A 17961-nucleotide genomic window follows, 5' to 3' on the forward strand; every position below is an offset into this window, starting at 1 on the left:
TATATATTCGGCCTCAATGGAACTCTGAGCAACAGCTAACTGCTTCCTACTAAACAAAGATATCATAGCAGATCCAAGATTGAAACAACATCCAATAGTACTTTTACAGTCGGTGGAACTGCCAGTCTAGTCAAAATCTGAATATACTTGAAGTTGAATCTCAACATCGTCATATTTTAGACCAAGTCCAATAGTATCACGCAATATCTCAAAATGTGTTTGGCTGCCATGAGGTGAATCTTCTTAGGTTCACACATAAATTGACTTGAGGCATTTGTTGCATAGCAAATATCAAAGCGAGTATTCACCAAGTACATTAGGGATCTGATTATTTGTTGATAGTATGTAGGATCTGTAGGTTCAGATTCAAATGCATCAATTTTAAGCTTATGAAGTTTTGTTTCCATCGATGTGGAGGATAATGGTTTGCATTCCATCATTCTAAACTTGGTCAAGATGTAAATAGTGTATTTTCCTTGACTTAGGAAAACGCAATTCTCCTTTTGCCATACTTCTAGACCCAGGAAATAGTGCAAAAGACCCAAACCTTTCATATCAAATTTAGATGCTAAATCATGTTTACATTTTACAATAAGATGATCTTCCCCTGTTATCAATAGGTCATCAACATATAGAAAAATAATTAGCATGTCACCATTTGGCATTTTGAAGTATATATCAAGATCGGCATCATTTTTAGAGTATCCTAGTTTGGTAAGATAATTATCAATCATAAGTGCAAAGCCTCAGGGGCTTGTTTAAGGCCATAGAGAACCTTCAATTTACACACATAAGAGTTCTTGTCATAAGTACAAAGCCTTCCAATTGTTCCAAATATACCTCTTCATCAATTACACCATTCAGGAAAGCGGTTTTTATGTCCATTTGATGCATCTTTCATCCTTTGGATGTTGCAATAGCAGTAATGGTTCTTCCCAAGGTGTATTGAGCAACATGAGCAACTGTCACTCCATAGTCAATTCCAGCCTTTTGAGAAAATTCCCTAGCAACAAATTTGGTTGTGTTTTTCAATACTATCATCTGGTGCATTTTGATTTTGAATAACCATTTAGAAGAGACAATTGATTTGTCTTTAGGTCTAGGTACAACATCCCAAACATCATTTTTTAATATAGATTGATAATCTTCAATGCTTGCATCTTTCCACGCTGGACATACTAGAGCCTCTTTAACACTTGATGGTTCATATTTGATGAGTCTAGATATGAGAGCAACATAACACGAATGGCCTCTAGTTTTCTTACTTTCTCTAAATATTTCATCAGGTGCCACATTGTTTTCTTCAAACATCTTCAATATGGATGATAAGGGTTCATGATTTTCGGAACAATTCTTCCTTTGAATCTCAACTATAGGGTTTTCATCTAATTCATTAGGTGGATCCTCCTTAGAGTCTTCAATGTTTTTGGAAAGGTTATGTGCCGTATATTCTTCGAATTTAACATCTCTGTTGATTTCAATAGATCTTTGTCCTGGAATGTAAACTTTGTAACCTTTAGAGGATTCGCCATACCTAACAAATATGTCATTCTTCCCAAAGGGTTCTAGTTTGGACCTCTTTTCTTTAGGGGCATGTATATATACAAGACATCCATAATTTCTTAAATGACTTAAATCCGGTTTGTTTCCCGTAAAGGCTTCTTTAGGAGTTATATTCTCTAGGATTGAATCTAGACATCTATTTTGGATGTATAATATTGTATTTGAAGCTTTAGCACCAAATGAGATGTGAAGATTTTGATCATGCATCATGGCTTTAGCAGATTCAATGATAGTTTTTTTTTCCTTTCAGCCACTCCATTCTATTGTGGATCATAAGGTATTGTATACTCCCTCTTCATCCCAACAAAAGTGTAGAATTCTTTAAAGTTTTCAGAAATGTATTCACCCCCATTGCCAAATCTTATGGTCTTGATTTTCTTCCCAATTTCATTTTCCACTAAAGTCTTAAATTCTTTGAATTTCAACAATACTTCATTTAATTCTTTAAGGAGTTAAATCAATGTTTTCCTAGAGTAATCATCAACAGAAATGACGTGGTACAAAATCCTCCCAAAGAGGGTAATGACATTGGACCACAGTAAATAACTGTGGATAAGTTCTAATACAACTTACGATTTATGTTCACTGTGAGGAAAATATCCTTTTGAATTCTTTCCTAAGGTGCAACCTTTGCAAGTTCCAATATGTTCCAATTTTAGATGAGGTAATCCTATCACAATTTTCTGTATAGAAAGGTAGGGCACGAAAATGAAGGTGTCCTAAACTTCTATGCCAAATTTCATTAGTTTGTGAAACTTTATGATTTAGGACTTGATTTTGAACATTACATAGTTTATATGAGCTTCCATCTCTGAATCCTATAGAAATCGCATTTTTTATGATGGAGTTTTTAGGCCAGGTAGTACTTTGTCTTCCTGAAAGGTGACACAATATCTTTGATCTACTAGACCCAAAATGGAGAACAAATTTATTTTGATGTCAAGCACAAATAGAACAACTTTTAATTGTAGAGTGAGTCTGATTCTTAATTTATTTAAGCAGGTCCCAATTCCTTTCACTAGATAGGTGGAATTATCACCTATTGTGACCTCTTTCGTAGAGTGTCCTTCAAAAGTTTAAAACTGATCTCTGAATCAGGTTATTTGTCTGGATACTCTGCCATCAATTATCCAAGTACTTTTGTTTGAGCTAGGTTCACTTGACAAGGCTAAGAGAAATACTGGATTTTCTGCTTCATTGACTTTTAGCTATGGAGGCTTGGACTTTCTCCCTATCTGGGCAGAACCTGTGAGTGTGTCCAAACTTGTCGAATTTGTAGCAATTAACTTTGGACAGATCTCTGCTTTTGAAGTTTGATTATTTTTTCCTCTTTTCCACTTAAAATTTCTTTTCTTTCCTTTATTGTTGGTGTTAGTAGTAAGGGCTTGAATTTCTCCCTCTTTATTTAAATCAATTTCTCTCATGATTAGCCTTGATTCTACTTGAGTACAATAAATTTTTAATTGATCAAATTTTGGTAGTGTAGGTCGAGCACTAATACCCTGAATAAAAGATTCCCAAGAGGTAGGTAACCCTTTTAGGGCTATTAGAGCCAATGCTAGATCATCTACATTATTTCTAATTGTAGAGAGTTGATCTTTCAATTCTGAAATTCTCATGAAATAGGATACAATGGATTCTCCTTTATTTATTTTTATATGCAGAAGTTGTTGTTTAAGGTGAGCAATCTACTTGTATTGTTGATCTCATACGTATTCTGAATGGTCATGAACATATCATATGCAGTTGTTAATATTGATATAGTTGGAAGAATATGATCCTTAACAACATCGATAATTATTTTCATGGCCTTATTATTATGCCTTTTCCAAATGGTTTTATCTAGATCATTTGCAGGCATTGATTTGTTTTCTTCTATGTAAGACTCGAGTTCAAGTTCTCAAAGTATTGTCATAATTTGAATTCTCCATCAAACAAAATTTGATACTCCTTCAAGTCTATCCTAGAGTCTGACATGATTCGCCATGATTGCACTGAATGCAAGTCTGAAACAATTTTAATTTGAATTTTACTGCCTTTTGTTTGATCTCTATCAGTTAGGCTCCGATACCGTGTAAAGGAATGTACGATCGCAGACAGAGATAGGCTTATTTCAGACTCGGTTTGGTTTACAGATATTAATGAATTGTTCTTCAATCTGCAGGTCTATGATTGCTCTTTTGCAGTATATATATATCTACTACCACTGATATTCTAATTCTGAATATTCAGAATGATGTTGTATTCGCTGAAGAAGATTATCACTGAATATATATAAGTGCAGATCGAATGCCTACAGGAGATTGCCAATGTTGATTGATGTCCTTTCTGCTTGATTTGCACAGCATATATAAACTCGGGTGAAGGGACATGACAACATAAGGGCATGACCCTTACATGGCATGAGCCACGTAGGGTCATGACCTTACATGGTCATGTCCCTTAATATTAGTTTGTAAACTTAAACATATTTGTTATGATTGCATAACAATCGCATGCCTTTAAATCCACAGTAATCTAAAATAGTAAAATCCCGATCACAATACCAAGTCACTAACATGATCTTTGGTGGCTTCACAATATAGTGCCTGATCAGTCATAACTAAATATAATGTGCAGACAAGTCAGAGAGTAGATATAGTAAATCAGTTTCACCATTGATGTATGATACAGCACAAACTCTGAATATATCATATATATATATATATATATATATATATATGATTGCTTACAGTCACACATTATTTTACTGTGATTTACTGAGAGCATCAATCCGTCCGAATCTATAACTCTAACATTTTACTTCTGTACTTAAGTTGTTTAAGTGCAAATTAACCCTCTATTCTTTGGATTCTCATGTATCTTGGCCCCTGCTGCAATTTGGCAAACCCATATGGCGCATCAACATTCCCATTTTTACCATGTTATGTCCTTTCTGTCAATTGGCAAATTTATTTTCGACACCAAAATTGCTTATTCGTACCATATAAGGGATTGAAGTTTCTTGCAGTTGTATTTATTTACAAACTTTAAAGTCTCCGACCTATTTGCAGGCTAAGTCTATAATTTTAGTGCACGTTAACCTTTGTTTTTGCTAATCTATTTGCTTTCTGCCAGACCTTGCCATAGTTTGCCGTACCTGTTCCTTATGCAACATCTCTATCACCCCGGAATGTCTATGTTTCATGACTTGATGCCTTCATATCTCAGGCCTAAATTTTCTTTTTCCTAATTTTAAACATTTCTCTTTCCATGCTTTTGATATTTTATGGTTCACCAACTCACTAGCATATTATTTCATCGTTGCTAACTATTATAGGGATTTAATGTTTTGGGGGAATTTTACTAGTCCTTATCATTTTGCTAGTTAGGTTACTACTTCGATGCACCTATTTTTTGCTTTAATGTGTGCACCTACAACTTGGTGTTTCCATATAGTCAATTACCTGGAAAAGTGAAACCCATAAATTAGCATTTTTATTTTTGTTTTGACATTTTTGTTCTAATACTGATGTTTTCTGATTTGTTGGTGTATCTATTTTGCAGCAGAACTATCTCATTTCCCTAGCCTTTTGTGCTAATCCTTGTTGCAACTTGTTGATGCAAAGTGGGCTTTGTAGCTAATTGCCTGTCCACATATTTTAAGAAACTACTATATTCACTCATGTAGGTTCGATTCTTGAAGGCTACATCTTTTTCTGCTAGTCTAGTTGCATGTTTATCTAAGTGAACGAACATGTGCTTGCTTCCCTTGTCAAGACATCTTGGTACGTATACTCTCTCCTCAGAGCACAATTATTGCGTCAATTGTATGTGCCACATTTGGCTACAAGTTTCACCTGAAACTCGCTTTGGATATCTTACTTGTACTACCAACTTCTTTTCTTTCCTTATCATTCACTTGGGTCTCGACAATGGAACAAATATGTTAGTGAAATAGATAGCATATGTTTACTGTACTGGATAAAGAAATCAAAGCATATAGATAATAAAACAGAATAGCAGATAAGAATAGCAGAACTCCTTCGATTATATTCGCATATGCCAAGATATTACATTATGCTTATGATGCTGATGCTGATGCTTACAATGATCCCGAAGGGAGATATAAATACTATCTGAGGAACCTTCTCGAAGGTATCCGTCGGCCACATACAACATGTCGACTACAATAATAGAACCTTCTGAATACATCCCAATACATGTTGACCTAATGGCATACATCCTGATACACTAACGAAAACCTCCCAATACACTGTTTCCTGACGACATCATCCCCCCCAAAAAAAAAAGTCGTCTCCCGATGACTAGACAACAAAAAACCCACAACTAACCACATTATTCATAAAACAAAAGAACATGGACTGATACATCATGAGCCCGATGGCTGAGTCTCCGACTGTGAAGACCGGCTGCGGCGAAGCTGATACACCTGATTTGTCCGGACCTGCAAATCAGCTCTAATCTGAGAGTTCTCCTCCACCATTTCCTTCAACATCAACGCAACCTCGTGGCACTCAGCTTCCTTCTAATCATGAGCCTACTACATCGAGTCCTTCTCCTGAAGTGCTGCTACCAACCACTGCTCAGTTGCTGCTAGTTGCTGCTCCACCTCGGCTAACTGTTGTTCTACCTGCTGCTTCCCTCGAGCATTCTCCTCGAGCTATGCTAACAGGGTTGTTCGCTCTGCTTCCCATGCAAGCTGCTGGGTGGTAAGTCGATTGGCCATCTCCTCCCGAGCCTTCTCTACCGTCTCTCGAGCTTTCTGCCCAGCCTCTGCCCTTCTTCGCTCTGTTAGCACCAACTCCGCTATGGACTTGCTCTGTTCTGCGATGACAGCCAGGCGAGAACGAATATCCATGTCCTCCTCCTCTGCTGGCAGAGGGTCTTACACCTGCGTTCCTCCATCCACTTTTTCAGCTGCCGCTGCACTTTGATCCTCAACCTCTGGTGATGTTGGTATCTCGACTATCTCACTGTTCGACCAATTGGCCTCCAAGTGCGTGTGCTCTCTCAGGGGAGACTGAATGGAGGGACTTTTGGTGACTGAGGCAAGTAACCGTTGCCTTAAGTACTCACTCGCTCGACTTGCTATGCTTGTTGGTACTACTGATGGCTCTTGGGGTGCCACTTCAGGAATACTGGAACGTGTACCCTGATCCTCATCCAACAGAGTGTCTGCTATGGTGACTAATGCATTTGACCTAATCACTTCCAGCCGAACCTGCTCCTGCGTGCCTCCCTGACTGACTCCTTCCTCTGTTACTGGCTCCGCCTCCGGAAGTGGCTGAGGGAAACTCTCTATTACAGGTATGGGAGCCGGTTCCTGAACTGCTGGCTACGGACCCATAGCCGTGGCTGCTGGTGATGCTGTCCGCTGGCTCACTAAAGGTTGCAAGGGCGCTACTGTTGTTCGTGATGTAGGATGTAGAGTGAGCGGGGTCATCACCACTGGACGCCAAAACTGACCGAACCCTGGAATGTGAACATCCGCCATGGTGTGTATGTGTGGTGCTGGAATTACCGAAGCTGAAGTAGTAGTCACCGGTGCAGCTATCAACTGCCGCAGGAAGCGAAGCGGGACTGCTGAAATTACTCTGCCTTCCTCATCTTCTTCCTCCTCCATGCCCTCAGAGTTGTCATCCTCCTCGCAAGATGTGTCCTAACGGCCACTATTTGTGTTACCCGATTCCTCCATCTCTTGTCATGCCCTCTTCTGGCCCACGCTCTTCTATCCTGTAGGTAAATCCAAATGCTTCCATTGCATTACCGGAGGCTCACCAAATACCGCCGGACATGGCTTAACTTCCAGCTTCTCATGGGGTATTATCTTGGCCGTAGCTTCCAGAAAGAGTCCAATGGCGTAGTGCAGCATATAGAATGTTTTGTGCTGGAGGGTCATGAACTCATCCATGCGTGTGGCTAATAGTGAAGCCCAATCATACACCTTCCGGTTCATCATACCATTCATCATACTGACCAATGGGAAAGAAATGTCGGACGCCCTGCTGGATCCTGTAAGCCTGCTTTTCACCACATCCATCAAGCACTTCCAATGTCCCTCGCGAATATCAGACTTCCGCAGCCCTCATTTCTTTGAAGTGTCCATGAGGGTATCGATGTGTTGCTGTACGTCGTCATTACACACCATCCGTATCAGCTGCAACTTTGTCTCCTTGCTCATCTTTTTGGGTTTACCATCAATCTTGGCTCCACCTTGCACCACTCCTGGTATACCAAATACTCTCATAAAATCAGCCGGCCGAAAAGATACCACGATGTCATACCCCAAATACGGAATTGAGCATTTTCGAGAATGCCTATCATAAGCCTCAATCATCGGCCGCAAGACGCCCTCGAAGTCTCGAATACAGAAAAGTGGCATCCAGATAGCCCACTCCACCTGCGCCTTCCTGATGCTTGCCTTAACGAGGTGAGTATCCAAATGTTCATCCCACCATTTCCCACAGTCCCAACCATTCAATCCTTCAAAGACTACCGTCCGTGGCGTTGTCTGCACATCCGGCTGATTCTGCACTTTTGCCCTGTGCTTGCCTTTGTCATTTCCCCGTGACCGTACTTGCGAGGGTCTTGCCTGCACATCTTGATTCATGGTCGAATCCGGCTCCAGTTGCTTCCTCCAAGCCCTCTTACCGGTTGATTGCATATCAGTTTGCTGGGGTTAAAGCCGTTAGGTCAGTTATTTGGCCGTACAGAAAAGAAGAAAATCCCTCCTGAAGTATGTACGAATGAACCTTTAGTTTTCCCACTATATGTCGTATAGCGGTACGACTTCCTTGCTTTTGTGTTGTACAGCTTCTCTTGCTCCTTAGTACTGCTGAGATTTTCTCCTGTAGGCTACTGTACGCTACTCTGCCAATTCCTTTGTCTTAACACCTTCGGGCATAGCAGCTATTGGCACTTCCTTAGAGTAGAAGTTTGCAAGAATAGCAGATAAGAAATCCCTCTATCCAGTTCTGTAAGAAATCCCCAATCAATTCTCTGGCCAAGTCCGCCATTCTTCTAAACTTCCTTTAGCGATTCCCGCAAGTTCTTCACCACTTCTGCACTTTTTACAAAGCTTTTGGGAAGAACTCTTCCAGACTTAGTCTTCTTGTTGGGGTCGAACAGCATTAATAATCCTTCCAACCAATCTTCCTCGTCATCGTTATTAGTTTCTACTCAGCAGAAGTGTTTTCATTTCCTTCATTGGCGTGAAGAATATTTAACAGGCGCCTCTTGTGTTTGAAGGAATGGCAAGGAAGTGTGTGAATTCGCCATGAAAAAGAATCGCCACTTAATGGTGATGTGCCCTCGAATTCTACCGACGCGAATTTGGAAAATCAAACCAGTCCACAATGAAAGATGGGAGTGTGAGTTGAGAGGGCATACAATCCCGACTACTGAGCTTTTCCACCCAAAGAACTCACTTGGTAACGGAAGAGCTCCCGTACGGTGATATAGCCATATGCCTCCAGGAACCTAATGATTGCCTTCAATAAGAAATGCCATTTTATCAACCATATGCTTCATATTGCCCTTTCATTCAACCATATGGTTCCTTATGCCTTTTCACAAGACACCATACGGTACCAAGTCCGTACGGACATGAGACTCCATATGTCGTACGGCCAAGAGATCGTACGGTGCTTCTCACTTCTTTTTTCTTTTTTTTTAAATCTTCTTTTGTTTTCTTTTTTTTTTTTAATTTTAAGTTAGCAAATATAATACTATTGCTCGTTCACAGTTCTAGATGGCGAAGGCTTACCTTGCGTGCGATAAATTTTTAACTTGCACGCGTTGACTGTGTCCGGAACTTCCTATCCATCGAGTGTCCATGACTTGATCACTCCATTGTCGCCTACCTCCCAAATCTGATACAACCCGACCCACTTGACCTTGAACTTGCCTGGCTTGATCTCATTCCGGTTGTCGTACTTCAACACCCACTATCCGAGTTGAAACCTGTTCAATTTCAAGTGCTTATCGTGCCACGCCTTCTGCCTATTCTGTGTTACCTCAGTCGCCCACTGTGCCAATAATTGCTTTTCTTCCAGCCTGTTCAATTTGTACAGCCGCTCCCTTAAACTTTCCATGTCGCCCAACTTGTTTTCCAATACTATCCGTAGGCTCGGAATCATAAATTCCGCTAGTACTACGGCCTCCTGTCCGAACATCAGTTGAAACGGCGTGTGCCCCGTTGTGACTTTATATGCCGTGTGGTAAGCCCAAAGGGCGAAGGGTAATTTTTCCTCCCAGTCCTCACCTTCGACCATGTAGGATTTGTATATAATCGACACCAAGACTTTATTGGTAGCCTCGACCTGTCCGTTTGCTCTTGGGTAGTACGAGCTTGATAACGAATGATAAATTTTGAACTTCGTGGGGGCAGGGGGATAACATGCTTTCCAAAATGTCCTCCCCTATCACTCGTTAGCTGCAATGGGATTCCGTACCTAGTAATAATTTGCTCATATATAAACCTGGCTGTGCTTACCGCAGAGTTGTCCGGTAGTGCGCATGCCTCCGCCCATTTGATCAAGTATTCCATTGCTACAACGATGTATCGGCACCTTCCGGTCTTGCTCGCCTTCAAAGGTCTGATGAAGTCCATCCCCATCGTTCAAAGAGTTCCTGAGCATGAGAGGGATTCAGAGGCATGAAGTCTCTCTTCAAAGGTTTCCTGGCTTGCTGACATGTATCGCAAGAACCGACCCACTCCCTGGCGTCGTTGTGTATCGTCGGCGACCATAGTCCTACCAAGAGTATCTTCCATGCAGTTGTGTCCGGCCCCATGTGTCCTCCAGCCGGTCCTTTATGTGCTTCTTTCAGTACTCGTGGGATCTCTTCCTCCAGGATGCATCGCCTTAGGATCTGATCGGTACCCATTTTATACAACAACCCATTAATCAATTGAAACGTTCGGCTCTGTATCACCAACTTCTATCTTTCATTCGGTGGCATGCTATTTGGAAACTGTCCCGTCGACAGGTATTCGCCGATGCTCATGTACCACTTCAGTAGTACAGCAATCTGAAACAATTGTGCATCAGGGAAGTCATCATTCACCCCATCTATCGGTTCTCCTGTTCTGATACGTGACAGATGATCTGCGCTTACGTGTTTCTTCCCCGGCCGTACGATGATCTTGAAGGTAAACTCTTGCAACAAAAGTAACCAGCGGTTGATTCTTCCTTGAATGATAGGTTTGTTGATCATATACAGTAGAGCCTAATGGTTGACATAGAAGACAAACGGTGTCGCCAGCAAGTAATGACGAAATTTTTGTATTGCATAGACCATCCCCAAAGCCTCCTGTTCAATCGTACTGTAATTTTGTTCGGCTTTTGATAGTAGTCGACTAGCAAAGTAGATCAGGTGATCCAGCCCGTGGGTACCTGTTTGCGCTAGGGTTGCTCCAATTGCATAGTTGGACGTGTCGACATGTACATGGAATTCTTTGCTCCAATCCGAATACGCCAGGATGGGTGCCATAGCCAACTGTACTTTGAGCCCTTCAAATGCTTCATCTTGATCCTTTTCCCATCGAAATGATTCTCCCTTACACATTAACCTGTCCAGCGGATATGCTATCTTGGCGAAAAATTTGATGAAGCATTTGTAATAGCCTATGTGCCCGAGGAAAGATTTTACCTCCGTTACATTGGTAGACGGCTGCATCTCCAATATCACTCGCACCTTATCCAAATCTGTCTTCAACCCCTCCTTACAGACTATGTGTCCGAGCAACCTTCCCTAGGGAACCATAAACCTGCACTTCTTCGGGTTCAAAGCCAAGCGCGCATGTCAACATCTCTCCATACACTCGCTCAAGGCTGCCAGATGTTTGTCCTCCGTGCTGAACACCGACCAATCATCCAGAAATGCCTTGAAGTTTTCGACGGACATCTTATCAAAGATGTGCAATATGATCCGCTGGAATGTCGCAGGCGCATTGCACAGACCAAACAACATCCAATTATAGGTGTACACTCCCTCTTCTACGACAAATGTCGTCTTCAGCGTATCTTCCTCGACGATTGAAATTTGATTGTATTCGAAAAAACCATCCATAAATGAGTAGATCTCATCTCCCGCTACCTCCTCCAGGATGTCGATGAATGGGATTGGGAACGGATCCTTGATGGTGACTGCATTCAGGCTTCTGAAATCGACGCATATCCGGATCTGAGTGGTATCCTTCTTCAGTGAGATCACTATCGGCGACACCCATTCACTAGTTTGCACTTTGAATATAATGCCAACTTCCAACATTCGATCGATTTCCTCTGTAACCTGTGCTGCATAGTTCTTGTTCATCCTGTAGGGCCGCTTCCGTACAGGTACTGCACCTTCGATCAACGGAATGCGGTGCACACACACCTCCGACGGTACTCCTTTCAGGTCCTTGTATGTCCATGCAAACACATCCTTATACTCCAAGAATATCTTAAAAATCGCTGCCATCAGTACTGGGTCCCAAATGTCTCCAACCAGTATGTTCTTCAGCTCTACCTCATCCCCTAAATTCATTGTTTGTAATGAGGCTTCATTATACTTAATTGTCTTATCCTCACTGAATCAATGGGCGAGTGTAACATCCAACGGTGCATCCCCCTCCTTTACCTCAGTGAACTCCTTTGGAAGTTCATTCCTCCGTGGACCTTCCTCAATTGACAGTACATTGCAGCTGTGGAACAGTTCATAGTCCTCTATCTACCAATGGTAAAGACCATTTACCGAATCCAAATCGTCATCTCCTTCCAATCGTAGGACTCCCTCCAGATCTGGTTCCATACTCTGCCTCCTTTCCTCCTCTTCTCCTTCAAAATCTGACAATAGAGCTTCTTCCCCAACCATTTGAGTGTGCAGATCGATGATGTACTTCCGGCCTTTGCTTTCAAGTGATAAAGTATTTTTCTTCCAATCGTGCTTTGCCTTGGCTTGTATCAGCCAGCCCCGACCCAGAATAGCATCGTATCCTTTTCGCTTCAGAGGGATGACAACGAAGTCCAACAAGAACGGTTGTGTTCCAATCGTCACTGGTTGCGCTGGGAGGACTCCCAATGGCTTGATTCCATGTTGATCGGCTGTTAGCAACTGGAAGGTAGGTGGCCACAATGTCGGTTGTCCCAACTTTTTCCAAGTTTCCTCTGGCAGCACATTGACACCAGACCCTCCATCCACGATTGTGTCTGTTAGCACAGTCCTGAGAATGCCCATTTTGACAAACGCCGAATAGCGTCGGGTCTTCTGCACTAGTGCCCCCTTGGTTCTCCATTTCTTGCTCTGTTGGTTGCTTGGCATTTGGGACTATATTTGTGAGTGTTGTACAAAGTTGAGGCATAGTGAGTAATAGATCATTTATCATGACAGGTACCTCGGCTTGCAATATTTGTCGTATGATGTTTTGCTCTGCGCAATTCCGTACGGAGGTACCAGGCGTGTCCTTCAGGTGTGTCGTTTCTACCCACGTCACTCTCTGGATTTCTACCCGTGCTTCCTCCAGTCTCTTCTTTTCCTCCGTCGGATCGGGGTATAGCTTCGCCTGCTTCCGAGTGATTGCCAGAACTTCTTCCTCGTCCATCCCGACGGTAATCAAGTTTACTCCAGACTTCGAGCACTTAGCATCGTCATGATCGCCAGGTCCACACCATCAGCATAGCAACTTCGGTGTGTTCGTCGTTATGCACTCTCAGGCAAAGTGACCCCACAGATTGCATGCGCGGCATTGGACTATCAATCGGCCATTCGCACCATACTGGATTCGACTCCTCCCACCATTATTGTTGTTGCCGCTATTGTTGTTGTTGTTGTTTTGACCGCGCCGATTATTTCTGTAGCCTCCCAACGTGGCACCCTTCGTACTGTTGTTTCCTCTCCCTCCAAACGCGGATGCTTCCTGTGTCAGGAACACTTGTTGCGGTGTTCTTGTTTTCAAGTTGAAAGGGCATTCCTTTACTGAGTGTCCCATAATCTGGCAGATTTCAAAAAATTGATCTTTGGGGCAAGATCCCTTCATATGGCCTTCTTTCTTACACTCTGTGCACCATAGCTCAGTGCCCTTAGTCTCCCTGTTCATGTTCTTGAATTCCTTCATCATCTGAATCATGTCCTTCTAAAGGGCACGGACCTTCTTGCTGCTGCCCTCATCATCGCTGCTATCTTCTCTTGAAGACGCGTCGTCATCTGAATGAGATGAACTATTCTTCTTCTTCTTCTTGGTTTTCTACTCACTTTCTAGGTTCATTCCCTGATTGTATGCTTCAATGTATGTCGATGGTGGCATGATCTTCATCTTCTTTCGCAGCTTCGGGTGAAGGCCTTCAATGAACCATCTTTTCTGTAACCAATCAGCTGGCTTATTTTCCATCTTATTGATCAAGTCCTTCAACTTCCTCGCGAAGACTTAAACTGTTTCATTCTTCCCCTGCTTAGTATTGAATATCTCCGCTACAATTTCATTATTGTCACGCAAGAGTTGAAATTCTACAATAAACTCCTTTTTAATGTTATCCCAACTATTTAACTTTTGTGGATCAATATCAGTAAACCAATCAATTGCCACCCCCCGTAGGGTTGCCGAAAATTGCCTCATCTATTCGTTTGTATCTGTTATGCCATTGGCCCTCCAAATCGTTTCACAGGTCCTACAATGTCGGATGGGATCAGCTGCTCCATCACCATCAAATTTAGGTAACTTCTCCTTTGGTCCTGCCATCCCGACACTTGGTATCTTGACGCTCACACTTGGTATCTCGACAGTTGTGCTGTTTAGTGAAGAAGGGTCTCCGTTAAGCGAATATGTTCCTTCTGGAAGTGGATTCTGGACGAAGAGTTCACTCCACACTCTTGCTCTTTTGGCACTCTGAGCCGTGCGAGTCGATTCTCTTCCATTTGGATTGTCTTCCCTCGGCGAACACCAATTCAAAAACTCCTCCCTTGCCTCTTCCACCAACTCTACCTGCTGTCGAGTCTCCTTCAACAATGCTTCTGCGCTTCTGCGTCCGTGGGCAGCAATCTTCTGGAACCTCCTTCTACGTTCGGCTTGTTGCACCAAAATTAGATCTCCGTGTGTTGTGTGTATTTCATCTTTTTCCTTCAACTTGTTCTTATTCTTGTTTAGCTGATTCGGCATTACTCTTTATTCGCCTACCATTCCAGGTCCATTGGGCAACGGCGCCAAATGTTTACCGTACTAGGTAAAGAAATCAAAGCATACAGATAATAGAACAAAATAGCAGATAAGAATGGCAGAACTCCTTCGATTATATTCGCATACGCCAAGATATTACATTATGCTTATGATGCTGATGCTTACATGATCCCGAAGGGAGATATAAATACTATCTGAGGAACCTTCCCAAAGGTATCTGTCGGCCACATACAACATGTCGACTACAATAATAGAACCTTCCGGATACATCCCGATACATGTTGGCCTGATGGCATACATCCTGATACACTGACGGAAACCTCCCGATACCCCGTCAGGAACCTCCTGATGCACCGTCAGGAACCTCCCCATACCCCATCAGGAACATCCCGATACACTATTTCCTGACGACAGCATAAACCAAGAGTCTAGGCAAGTTGTACTTAGACCTTGACATCAAGGATAAGAGGTGGATTTGAACTTTTGCAATAGACTACTGAAATAGAAACCAACTCATCTAACTGAGATGACCATTAAAGAAACATTACATTATTTAATATTTTTCTCCATTTCCTACAAGTGATATATATATATATATATATATGAACATGCTGTGCTGATTTGTTTTTACTTGATGAGAGAAGATAGACTAGAATAAAAGCCAGATTCATATTGCTAATTAAGAATGGAAATTATATGCTGAAAACTTTACTTTATTCACTCAAAATCTGATACAAATCTGAAATTGAAGTAATATTACAAGCTGCAGCTACCCAAATTAATAAAGAAAACTACAAGCACAATTTCAACATACCCATATGCTGAACATGAATATGAATGTCTGCAGCAATTATAATCAACAAATACAAAGGGTTTCAAACCCTAGCTCATATCAGTACATCGGAAAAATGCCACAGTTGGAACTGTTATGCAGCAGCAAAAATAAGTATAGCAATTAAAACACTTGCCAAAGTCCCAAACTTCCCACAAGAGCCACTATATATCAAATTTGCAATATTTTCTGTTGAAGATTGAAATGATAATTCTGAATAAGCTCTAATATGACTCCTGTAATGAAGCCACTCTCAATCCTCCAGATTGTATCACTCAACGTCGAGAATGTCACCTCCAAGGTGTTTCATCCTCAGAAACAAGCAAGAAGAAGCACAATCTCCTTCAAGAACCAAAGCATAAGTAATAACAATATTCAGCCAAGCATGAGAAATGAGCTCCACCAATTTGCTTTTCTATTACTCCCAAGAAGTTTGAACTTCTTCGCCAATGCATGTGGGGTTAAATAAATTGAAAAAAATCACATTTTCCCCATCACTTTTTTAAGTTGATTTTTTTTTAAAGCACCCCTTTTTGCCTTTCCCCATTTTTTTCAGAATTTTGCTTTTTTCTCCTATTTTTACAGGAATATTTCTTTGCTATTTTCCACAAATTCTTCCATTTAATATTTCTCCATGTCAATTTTAAATAAAAGATTACTTAAAACTATACACTATATTTTAAATATTTGGCCTTTCCATAGTCCCCTATAGAATAAATTAAGTGATAAAGTTAAATATCTAATTAACTTAATAATCAATAAATTATTGTTATTAATTTTAATAACTCCAGACCATATCCAATCTCAAGATAAACAGCAAAATCAACTCCTCTGACATTACTAAAAATAGCAATTGACCATGATGTTCTTAAATAACTAAGAATAGTAAGTACAGGGGAAATTGTCCCAAATATTCTCCAGAAAATGGTGTTATACTCATTAATCCCGTCTGGACAAACTAGCAACATCATAATACCCCTTTGTTCATGTTCATACAAACATAGAAAACCAACACCAACTGCACTACAAGAGAAACAGGAAATGGGTAATTACAGTGTGTGTCCCTCTTCCTTGTTGAATCTCTGACTTTGTTGTAGGTCGGTTGCATGCACCACATTTGGCTTGATATGAGTTTATCTCCTTGAAACCTGCATGAAATGTCCTTCTTGTATTAGCAATCTTTGGCAGCCTTGCAAGTTTTCACTATTGACCTCCATTAAGCCAGCCTTTTGATCTTTCAACCTGATGGTTGCAGTGCAACTCTATCCTACCAACACTACTCATGAATTTTCACCACTACTATCACTTGACTTGCCTCTTTTAAGTGGAAAAACCCTTGAAAACATGCAACTTTGGACTTTGGATTAGTTCCTTCATCAGCTAGTCACATATTCTATCTACTATCACCAGTATGGTCATGCAGCATGCTTCTAAAGTGACAATGCTAGTCAACATGTGTGCGAATAGATTAGTTTATATTGTGTGCAAATAGCTTACTTTATATTGTTTCTTGGCCTTATCATGAAATTTTGCCCACTCACCATCTTCTTGCACCTTTCCCCTAGTTAAACCATTCAAAATGTGTGAAACTTATTGTCTATGAAGCTCGTCAGTTCAGATAACATTGTCATTCTTGATTGAGTTTTTTTAATTTTTCAGCTGATTGAGCCACCTTATTTTAGCACCAAGTTTGACTAGATCTTATCTTAATCTTCCAATGGACTTTTAAAAGCATCTCAGTACATCCTTGACATATTGAAAAACTCAAAGATGTGCTAAGCAACTCTAAAACTGCACTTCATCTTCCCATGTCTTATCAACCTTTTGTTGACACTTGTGATATCATTTCCTTTTTTTTCCATCTTGAACATTGCAGATAGGATTGTTGCATACAGCCTTACTTCATTTTTGCCTCCAAAAAGTTCTTTGGTTTGGCAGAGTTTTTTGTTGCATGTCTCTACTCTGATCCTAATCTGAGTTTCACCATTTATTTTCCTTTACTTTCATGTTGGAGACTCCAGTAGTTACAGGATTTCCTCATCTTGGATTGATCTGGAGCCATGTTGAACAATTTGTAGGATTGCCAGTTTTAAAAGAAATGAAGACAACCTTGAAAGCTTGACAAGGATGGAATTTAGTTGATATTGTTTATATGACAAGAAAATATTGATTTAAAGGTACAAAATTAATTAACAGCAAAAATTCTAAGGGGTACAAATTCTGGCATTAACATGCACATTTTGATTTGACAATGGCAATAAAGTGGTGACCATAATAGGCTTAGAGATTGGTTCCAACTCTGATCTGTTGGAATGTCAATCTGATGGAAAACCTAGAGGCATATCATTAAAAACATTTTAAATGCGCTGTGAGTCCAAAAGCACAACATCTTGAGATGCCAAACCATTTT

General features: G+C 40.9%; 1 protein-coding gene across 1 annotated transcript in view; it reads right to left on the minus strand.

The window, feature by feature from the left end:
- LOC149551491 (ubiquitin-like-specific protease 1D) overlaps positions 1-17961 on the minus strand; it is a 180226-nt gene that overhangs the window by 75104 nt on the left and 87161 nt on the right. The gene's annotated exons all lie outside the window — the stretch shown is intronic.

Source organism: Cupressus sempervirens, chromosome 6 (assembly GCF_028749045.1).
Source record: "Cupressus sempervirens isolate cs-2001-9-10 chromosome 6, ASM2874904v1, whole genome shotgun sequence".
Lineage (NCBI taxonomy): Eukaryota > Viridiplantae > Streptophyta > Pinopsida > Cupressales > Cupressaceae > Cupressus > Cupressus sempervirens.